This window comes from Lagopus muta, chromosome 4, assembly GCF_023343835.1.
Source record: "Lagopus muta isolate bLagMut1 chromosome 4, bLagMut1 primary, whole genome shotgun sequence".
NCBI classification, from domain to species: Eukaryota; Metazoa; Chordata; class Aves; order Galliformes; family Phasianidae; genus Lagopus; species Lagopus muta.
In genome coordinates, this window is record NC_064436.1 from 19,176,445 (window position 1) to 19,186,409 (window position 9,965).

The window sequence follows — 9,965 nt, forward strand, 5'->3', positions numbered from 1 at the left end:
TGATAGTCTGTGGCTTGATTGCACACATCCATTTGAGCACATACACTTAGGGAAAGAGATTAAGTCAGAGAAATCTCAAATCAGATTTGTTATGTTCCAGATTAAGTTTTGTTTTCTACCCAATAACTCAATTGGAAATCAGAAAAAAGCCAGACAGCCTAACTTATACACCAAATATGAATTATACTAGTGAAATTACCACCTTCTTACAATTCTATCCCTCTCTATTCTTGTTGGAAAAGTCTACCCTGTTGCACAAAAGCGAAGTGAGCAGATTTTGTAGCAATTATCACTGATAGAGTTTCCTAATGGAGCAAGAAGCAGATTCTAGTCTTATATCTGCAATAATTTTAAAACAGTAAAAGACACCATCCTTTTTTGTCAATGAAGCAGTTAGATATTAACAGCAAGACCTCTCTGATGTACCTGACTCAATATTAAAATACTTGAATTTTAGAATCTCGGGGTACCCTCAAGGATCTACTAGACACCAGCAGGGCGGAAACAGCGACGCCTTTGTCTCTGCTTCCCCCTTCAGGCACAGAGTGAAGAAATCTTCACAGCTCCTTCAAAGCTACCTCATATTTACCAGTGACAGCAAATCAGCTCCTGTGCACCATGTCCAGTCATTCTAGGTCAGATGGCTCTGTAGTAAACTCAAAGTTGATTAATCAGACTACCAGTGCTAACCTTGAGGTACCCATCACAACAATGTGAGTCTCAATGAAGCTCATAGCATTAAAGCACTTGTTGAGCAATCAGGTCCTTGAAATCTTCACTTTTCTGTAGAGCAAGACACATTACAGCTGGGTTACTCTTCTCTGTGATGTGTAGGGTGTCCAAAAATCATCTCATGGCATGTTTTCCTCATGAGATTTCTAATAAGTCTTGCATCTAATCATATACAGGAGTTCACTCGTAAGAATAATACATCACTGAAGTCTGCCTAAATGAAATAATTTCAGAAAACACAAGACCACCCAGGCAGGTACACACATCACAGAGAAGAGCAACATAACTTTAGTTTGTTCTTTCCGATTATCTGGGGGTGAAAGTGCCCTGATTCTTTCTAGATATGGTGAGGACTTAACACACTCCTCGGAAATAAAACACAAGTCAGTTCATAACTACGGAGCCATAATCAGCACTTCCTTAACAATTTTGCTTTGACTTCACTGTTATTTCTGTCATCTTTAGTTCACTTTTCTCGTGATATATTATACACACTTCTGTTTCTAGTCGTCACGCTGTGTTGACTCTCTGAATCTTGTATATACTGTACACTGCCAGTTATGAAGTCATGCTAAGATTGTGAAATACATCAAAGCAAGGACATTCAAAGTTTCTTCAGGCATTCTCATCTCATTTCCTCCCTTTCTGCCTTAGCTACAGCTCATGCTGCACTAAATTCAGGCATGAGCCTGAGATTCTGGTAATCCATCAAAAGAATAAGATACAGACTTTAAAGATTTTTCAGAAGTATTCTTAGTGGGTGAACCTCAAAGGCATTGCTGAAAACACTCCGTATATTTGCTAACCCTCAAGTCTTTGTGTGACAGTCTTTTAGGAATCAGATGCTATCTTGCCTTTTCTTCTCCCACGTAATATGAAACATTTCATGCTTTTGGAAATCAAAACTTAGTTTTAGTGCTGTTTCCTTTTTGTTTTAAACTCAGATATAGCTTCAAGTAGCTACATCTGCTCTGCCTGTGAAAGTCAATGCCAACATGGTTAAGAGTAATTCTCAAAATTTTTAACAACTCAGCTTTTAGGTTGCTACACCAACCTTTTCCCACTCGCAGATCATATGCTGCTAAACTAAGATCTTTAGGTCATACTACTGAACAACCCACACAAGAGTTGTCGTTAACCCTGTCCACCACTTTGAAGATTCGTATCAACTTTTAAAACTTTCTTGTTACCAACATAAAGGAAAAAAAACATTGTTCCCAATCTCAGTCACTTTTTTTTTTTTCAGTAGTCAACATTTAGATCCATGTCAAATAGATTTCAAATTCATTAAAAATTGTGTTGAATTTATTTTCCTAACACATCAGCTTCTCTTAGCATCAGAGGAATTTGAGTTTAAGTAGCTGAAATAGCACTGTTCATGGTCTGTACTTCTACAGCAACTCAAAACACCCTCTCCTGCACAGGCTGCTATCCCTTCTTCTGCTCAGTAGCAGCTTGGATACTGCAAAATTTTCCCCCCAACCTCTCCCTTTAGTTCAGCATGTCAATTTCCATGCATAAGTAAACTTCTCAACGTAAGCACTGTTGTTGCTGTGTACATCAACGGCAGAACCTGACTAAAAACAACACCAAGAGAGCACCTTAGGACATAGCATGCAGAATAGCAGGGTTGATCAGCAGTGAAGTTCTGACTTTAATCTCATTATCAGGAGTTTGGTCTAGCTCACATGCTGCAATGACATGAAGACGTGAAGAGTTAGCTAGTAGCAACAACCACAGATTTAGGGAAAGTTTAGGAATGACTCCCGTCATATAACAACACAGCTCTCTTCAGGCTTTTAGATCCAGCAGTAACTCAATATTCAACCGCATCTCAAACACACTGGGAGTGCTCTTTCAAGGTTTCTTTACGAATAAGACATCAAAACACCAAGGCATACCTGTGTTTACACTGTAGGCTAACGAGCAGATGCTTTTTCAGCCTAACTGTAAAAGTATACTAAACACTCAGTAGCTATGCACAGTCCTTCTTTCTACTACCTACAACTTCTCCTCTGATCAGTTTGACTGGTTCTTCAGTTGATGCTGCTTTCACTCAACACTGAACCAACAAACACAAGGTAAAGCTACCTCATTTGCTTAACAGTGGAACAGAATAATTTAAATAAAACTGAAGAGCATTTTGTTTTTAATAAAAATCCTATTGTGTTCATTAGGAAGCTGACATAGAGCACGAGCTACCAGAAAAAGCTTACAGAACAGCTTCTCCCAGAAGGCACTGGGAGGGAATCAATGTGTCAGTGCTGAGAACATCCTCTTGTAATGATCTCAAACAGCTCAAAAAAAACCCAAAAAAAACCAAAAAACAAACAAAAAAAAAACCAAACATGCATGCAGTTTTCAGCTGCCATATTGATAAGGATTTTATACAGTATCTGGCATAGCTTATACACTCACTTTGTATTCAATATTCAGTGACCTAAAAGAAACTGCAAGAATGGTTAGACTTCTGCTGAGCTAACTACTTGTCAAATTTAAGAATGACAAGGCTCTTTTTCTTGCAATTGGATTCAGTTATTCAAAAACACAGCTTTCAGGAGCTGGGTAAATTTAAGTTATTAGAGGTGGGGTTTGGTTGGTTTCAAGATTCCACAAATAAAATCCCTCAAGTCAAAAAGAATGAAGTGTTTATGGGTTTAGGAATTATTCTTTTCTAAATTATTATTAAACAAATGCAATTTGTGGTCTTAATAGGCAGAATAAGTTGGTAGAACCATTACTCACACTCCCATTCAGACATGCTACACCCGTTCTACTGATGCATTTTTGTCTGGCAGGACTTTCCAAGAAATCACTGTGGCAAAATCCAAGTTCAGTTCGTATTTCATTTTTTCCTCAAGATTATCCTTTCTCTGACCACAGCATCCAGTGCACTTTTGGTTCTGTAAGGAACCAGATGGTCTGAAGAGTTTCTGAGGCTCTGCACACAATATACCTGCTTGTAATACTGCCAACACCAAGTTCTCCCCCAAGTTTGCCTCCACAAACCCACTTAATCTAAGGATCCTCACCACTATCCATCAGGATTGTCAACATGACTACACAAGATCCTCTTCAAAAATATCAGGATAACACATATTAAAAACTCAGTGCTCTGCAGCCAGTTCACTGCACCCATCTCAGCACAGGAGGCTATGGAAGCCCTAGCCCACCTACAGCTACGCAGGGCCCTGTTCTTTGGCAATCTATGGAACCAACAGGAGGATCTAAAGCCTCTATTGTTCTGCAATGACTGCGCTGTTTCTCTGTGGTAACATGAGCAGACATTCAATCTGCTTTCCAAGAGCAACATTGTACCTTACCCGTATTTAGGGCATTTCTCAACATGTCCTAAAGCAAAGTATTCCATTGTGCGCTGACTGCTTTCCTAATTTTCTTCAAAAATCCAACACCTTCTTTTAATTATGAAAAACAAACAAAGGCAAGGGCATTTCAGAATGAGAATCGCACAGTTTGGTTTTGTTTTTTGGTTTAACTATCCTCCTTTTTTTAAACTAAGATAGCCAAGCAGATTTCTTACGCATTCTTTTGCATGCATTTAGAAATGAAAAAAAAATCTAATAAAATTTGTTACTTTAAAAGGGCAGAGGAACTTAAGGAAAGTGCTGTTGTATAATCTACTGGAATACAAGAAGAGTCTTTGCACAGTCGGGACAAACATCTAAACTCTATGTATATTTATATTTATACTAAAATACGGAAGCCACGCTAATTTTTCCTGTTATTTCTTTTCAGTCTGTTTATAAGATGTTGCATAGCTATAAAATATACAGCAATATTAAAGAGTACATAAGCAACTAAGCCAACATCATATTTTGACATATTTTACTAGAATTCTTTAATACTGAAAAAAAAAAAATCCCTTCCAACTCTAAGGATTCTATGATTCTAAAACAATTAACAGAGCCACTCTGTTAATTGTTAATCTCACGTATCCATGGAGCAGAGCACCACACAAATCAACCAAGTACAAGTAAGCAATTGCATGAACCAAGTGTTAGTAGGCAGCTCACAGGCAGCTGCCATTTTATGAGCTCCTCTTTCACTGCATACCCAAGCTAGTAAGAGCAGCAGCCATTTCCAGCAACCCCCTGACACACTGAGCACTTAACACTCAAGAGGTACACAAAGAAACACATTCTCAATGATTTCAAAAGTCCTCAAGTCATCCTTACTTTCTATTTATAAATAATGAGAATAAACAAAACTGCCGAAGTTTGATGTGCTGCAGTGTGTGCAAACCTTTACTTTGTAAGAGACAAAAGCAGCCAAAGCTATAAACTAGCAGCATTTTCTTCACAGAGATTCAGGAGTATGTTCTATGCTGGTAACAGTATGCTTTGGCTTGTGTCCCAGTCATCCAGTATTGGTGTATGTCTCCTCCATAAAGAATCAGAACACAGTTTTGGTTCTATTATGAAGGAGACTCCAAGAACAGCAAAACTACCACATGCTGTTTTACTGATCTGCATTTAATTATTGAGCTAAACTGTCCCCTCTTCCACATCTACCTTGCTAAGTTAAAAGCCTGTAGTGCAAAATGGAGAAGGAACTTTCAGAATTTGGTACCAGATCCATATGCAGAGAGAAACTGCAGTCTCCATGCACAGGTTCTGACCAGAGGTTCCTAACAGCTGCATAAAGCACTGGGGGGCGCAATACACAAGAAGGGCTGCTACCTGCAAGGCACGCTGATGGGGAAGAAGGAATTGAAACCACTTGCATCTCCAGCACATGTGGGACGCAGCAAACTCTTCAGGTCTGAATTTAGATGGTATCTAGTAGACAAAGGGATAAAGGGCAGAGATCCAACAGTTGCATTAATACCTACCATAATAATTCGACAAAGCAACAGAAAGACACTAAAGTATAACTCCTACTTAAAAAATTTTAAAAATAATAATCCTTCAAGCACTTCCAAAAGAGTTTCCATGTGGACGAACAAGATGTCCAGAAGGAAAAGCACCCAAGGAGGCTGAGCCCAACAAACATGCTTGTTCATTTGCAGCATAGCTTCAAGAAGTAACTGGAAGCGTTCTATAGATTTCTCTCTCTTCAGACACTCAAAAAAAGTAAAAGCCAAGAAGTCTTCTAGTTCTTGAGGGCGTATTTCCTGCCACACATACATTAATATTGATAGGGATCTTAACAGATAAATAATGCTAGGCTAGGAATAGAAATATATATTAAAATATATTGAAATACAGAAAGTTTGTTTTGATTCTGATCTGCAGAATTCAAACATAAAATGACTTTTTGATTGGTGAGGTCTGTATTTTCTCATTCTTCACATTTTTTCCCTAAATCAGTACTGACTTGTTTATTATTGCTTTTCATTTGTTGCTTGAACAAAATAGATGAAGACGAAATTAAAGATCTTTTCCTGTTGTGTTTTCAAAAATTAATTCCCATATATCAATAAATTACTTGCACTAATCAATTAGCTTAAGCCTGTCTTCTCAGCATCAAGAGCTCATCAAGTAGTGTATACAGTTTGTAGGAAAGATATCCCTGAAAGAGACAGGAACAGAAAATAGCATAGCTTTTATACAATTCAAAGATTATGCAGAAGAAAGAGAAACAAAAACAATTCCATTCCCTCCATTACAACATCACCAGAGGCATACAGCAAATGAAGAACTTATTTGGTTTAAGGACATTTCTGCTTCTCCATGTGGGGTTCAGGTACTATAGACTGTAGCAGTACGAAGTTTATTACAATGAGTATTTCACTATTAATCTGTGTTCAGATTAATCAGTCTCTTAATTATTTACCACTAGAACAAACATCTCTCTGTTTTTGACCAATCGTGGTGAGTCACACTGCATTCAGTTGAAAACTGGAACTCAATTAAAATACGAAGAATCCCATAACGATGAGTCTTTGGAAAATTACAATAAAACAGAGGCATAAAATCGAGTGATAAAGAGCCCAAACATCTTGCATTGTGATATTATTTAAGCGGGGTTACTTGTGATCAAGAGTTGTACAACCAAAACTTTGAAGAAAACTCTTATCAGTGCTGAAAGTAGCACTGGATAATTACAAATTGGCTCTTCCATTCCTACACTTCTCAAGTAGCTTTCATTTAGAAAGCCTCAAAGCATTCCCTAAGAGTATTTCAATTTTCGTACCATTTCCTCTAGACTGCATAACCATTGCTTCTGACATAAAAAGTAATCCTTCTCATGATGAAACATGGCAACTTTTTAACTCTAAGCAACATCAAGCCTATACAGCCAATTGAAGTATGAAAAGATGATAGACTGTTAATACAAATCACAGAGTTTGCAGTCTCTAAAGGAACAAGCACAGAAATTTTGTTCCTCAAACAACCTATTCCTGTTATTACAAGGAAAGAGAGCTACAGGATCTGTAATAAGGCTGGAAACTGAGGGCAGCTAGCAGCTCCACTGCAAAACCCTGTGATGCTGGTGGACAGGAGCCTAAATATGAGTGAACCACACAACCCAGCAGCAATTAAGTCTAACAGCAAGAGGCTGTACCACCTGGAGCATCAGTAGGTTTCTAGGGAAGCAATTATGCTCACTTAATTAAAAAATTTTAGACTGGTTCTGAATTCCATGTTGGACAACCTCCTGAAGGTCCCTTCCAACCCCAGCTGTCACCAGGCTGTCAGGATCATGGTGAAAACATTTCTACAGAGACCACTTCTACCACTGCAGCATCTCCCAAAATAAAAAGCATCTGCTTCTACAAACTGCTGTGTCCCAGGAGGTTTACACGTTTAAGATCTAGCTTCACTCAGCCTTACCTAGCTTTGAGATCAGACAAGATTTCTGTATTATCATGAGGCACCATTCTAACATGTCTAGCCCACTAGCCAAGTCAGTCGGTCTTAACAAAATCCATGCTAGCACATTTAAAAGATGACATGTGTGATTCACACATTTAATTCAATTACTATAATGCTCTTATTGGTAAACTCTCGCATTCCGTAGATTCTCAGTGTTATTTCTTGCAAAGAGACTAAGTTGCGTGTAAGATATTGGTAATATGAAGCAAAAGAAACAATAAGTGCAGATACCTCAGTGAGATCTTTAAGACATTTACTGAGTCAAGCTAAGGCCAAACAAGTTGTCTGGCAAAAAAGCAAAAGTCACTTTATTTATCTATATGTTATGGAAGAAAAAAATTGCTACTCTCTCCTTCCTCCTTCCCCCCACCCTCCCCATAGAAATGCCTCCTTTGAAAACTACTCGAACTGAGGAGAAAGCCATTCCGTGCATCAGCTATGAAGGTTACTGATTTATATTATCCAAACATACACATGCCTAAAACAATGACCCACCATTCACCTTGTTCATAAATGATGCAAGTATATTTATGCAGAAACAGCATCATCTCCACCCCCCTGTGCTGTCTTGAATGGGGAGAGAGAACAACACTCAAATGTTTAATAGCAGCTCAAAAATTTGTTGAGTGTTATTAGTACATTCCAGGTAACAGATTAAAATGACTTCATGCTTTGGGCATCTCTGTGTATTTAAAGGATTACAATAGGTAAGCATTGCTTTAAGGAAGCACCACATGGTATCACTTATTATGAACTCAGACTTCAAATTAAACACATGGAAAAGAGATATGCTTTGGTAATTTACTCTACGCCTACCTCTAAAACTCCCTGTTTCATCTTCTGCACTGCCTGCATGGTTCTGTGTCAAATTGTCTCCTAATGTACTCATAAGTCCTGCCTGGCTCTGGTTACAGCACAGGCGTGTGCCAGGCAGCAAGCCAGCTGGAGGCACGCAGCCCAGCACCTAACTGAGTCCAGCTGGATCTCTGCCTCCTGCACTTACTGGGCTCCTCTGATGCAACAAGCCAGTATTCACTTTCCTGCCCAAATCACCAGCAAACTTGCCTTACACCAGTATGCACCCACTGGTCTTCAAGTGGGTGCAATTATATCCTGAATAAAGACCACTTTTGACCATTAAACTAATTTACTTCAACCTAAAAGTTGGTGTTTTTGGGGTTTTTTTGTTTTTGTTTTTTTAAGTTTTTTCTTCCCCTTGAAAAGGAGCAAAACTTAAAGCCACTTGTGCAGTTGACATATTTGCATAAATTCAAAGTAAACAGAATATAAGAGTTGAGAAAAAAAGCACTTAAACATGTTCAAGTTTATGTGAATCAGGCTCTCAGACAGCAACAAACTTTTTCAGAAAGCATCAAATCCACTCTCGCGCCTTTCTACAAAGAGCAGCTTGTACCTTTCCACAGCAACTTAACTGAAAACTGAATTGTTTCCCCAGAGAAACTCACAAGTACTGTATCTCAGGTTAGGGCAAACCTCTAAAGACCAAAGCTATTTGGTAGCAATCAAGCAATAGCTGAATTTCTTAAGCATAAAAAAAAAAAAAAAAAAAAAAAAAACACAGTAATTTTCCATAAGTACTTCACTGAAATGCTCCCAAACCTGAAAGAGAACTAGACTGAGATTCAGACCCTTCTAAAAAAGGCAGCAAACCCTCTCAATCCTAACACATCCAACCAAAAAGCAAAAGAACACAAGCATATTAACATAAACAGGTACAAATACATCTTCCACAAGCAACAGGAATCTAGAAACAATGAAACTGCCACACAGTGATGCTGAGCTGCCCAAATACTTCTCATGCAACTGTGCACAAAAAACAGAATTTCATCTACCTACAGACCAACCTAAGCACTTCTCCACTTCCTCTGCCCACCCCCTCGTTTTTCCTCATTTAACATTTAAGAATCACCTTCTTATCATACCTTAAATAATTAAATCATGCACCTCACCTCTTCCTTCCCTTCAACGGCTAGTTGCAAATCTCCATCATGCAGCAGAGGAAGCCATTGGTAGCTGCTCATCAGAGGTCAGCTTCTCTTTTAGTTGTGTAGTGTAGAAAAATTAAAATAACTAGCTATAAATCAACAACTATTACACTTCTTTGAAGAAAAGAAGAAAACTCACTCTGAGCACACATACACGTAGTGCTACAAATCCTCATATAAGGGAACAAAGCCTCCACATGGCATGCAACTCACAGGTGTTCCCCCTGTTTGAATGCATCACCTGTGTAGCACAGGTGCTACAAATCAAAGCCTAAATCACCACTCACCAACAGGTTTTTGCTGGTTTAAAATGATAACAGCATTATATCAACAGCGCTTTACAGCTGTTAAGTCTCTTTATATCTCAAAACGTTTCATTTCTACTTTT